Source organism: Chrysochloris asiatica, unplaced genomic scaffold (genome assembly GCF_000296735.1).
Source record: "Chrysochloris asiatica unplaced genomic scaffold, ChrAsi1.0 scaffold00058, whole genome shotgun sequence".
Classification (NCBI taxonomy): Eukaryota; Metazoa; Chordata; class Mammalia; order Afrosoricida; family Chrysochloridae; genus Chrysochloris; species Chrysochloris asiatica.
The window spans coordinates 7,952,490-7,953,685 of record NW_006408576.1 but is presented as its reverse complement, the minus strand read 5'-3'; the positions used below and the strand labels follow the sequence as shown (position 1 = coordinate 7,953,685).

Sequence of the window (1,196 nt, the reverse complement as noted above, 5' to 3'; positions counted from 1 at the left end):
TGCCCCGTAAACTTTCTCTCAATTCACAATAAAAACTTTAAAAAAAAAAAGACAAATGGCCCATAAGGTAAGGACTTAAATAGACATTGCATCAAAGAGGACTTTCAAATGACCACCAGCCGTATGAAAAATGTTCAGCATCATTAGCCATCAGAGAGATGCAACATAAAACCATATGAGATATCGCTCTTCCTTTTCTCCATTATGGCGCAGGATCAAGGTGAAAAAGAATCCCATGCAGAAACTTCACATCCGCAAGCTCTGCCTCAACATCTGCGTGGGGGAGAGTGGAGACAGACTGACTTCCGCAACCAAAGTGTTGGAGCAGCTTACCGGCCAGACTCCTGAGTTCTCCAAAGGTAAATACACCATCAGGTCATTTGACATTAATAGAAATAAAAAGATTGCTGTCCACTGCACGTGGAGCCAAGGCAGAGGAGATCTTAGAGAGAGGTGTAAAGGTGCGGGAGTACGAGTTCTGAAAAAATAATTTTCAGACACTGGAAACTTTGGTTTGGGGGATACAGAAACACATCATTCTGGGAATTAAATATGACACAAGTATTGTTATCTATGGCCTGAACGTCTGTGCAGTACTGGGTAAGCCAGGTTTCATCACTGTAGACAAGAAGCACGGAGCAGGCTTGCATTGGGGCCAAACACAAAATCAGCAAAGAGAAGGCCATGCACTGGTTCCAGCAGAAGTATGATGGAAGCATCCTTCCTAGCAAATAAATTCACAATTGTATCCAAAAGACAAAAAAAAAAAAAAATCACTGAAGTGTAAAAAAAAAAACAAACAAACCATGAGATATCATTTAATTACCATTGGGATGGATACCGGTGTGGTCCTGTAGGATAAGTATTGGAATACTAAATACAAAGTCTAAACGCAGTTCAAACTCAACAGCCAATCCTATGGTGACACAGGGTCACTGTGAGTCAGAACAAACTTGACAGCACTTAGAAACAACAACAGCAAGCATGGGACTGTTTTTTACCCTCTGCCTTTATTCTCAGTTCCTTCTATCTGCCCCTCTTGTTTGTTCTCCCAACCCTATGCTTTATCTCTCATTAAAAACTCACTGCTCCTTTATCTTGACTAATTGCAATTGTCACAACTGTGAAGGTAGAAGTTTTGTAACAAAAAGGGAGGAGTAGTTAATCTTACAGTACAGGAACAGAGGACCCTAGGA

General features: G+C 41.0%; 1 pseudogene; it reads left to right on the top strand.

Moving 5' to 3' along the window:
* The first annotated feature begins 204 nt into the window (after positions 1-204).
* LOC102811890 lies at positions 205-735 on the top strand (annotated as a pseudogene).
* Positions 736-1,196: the final 461 nt, after the last annotated feature.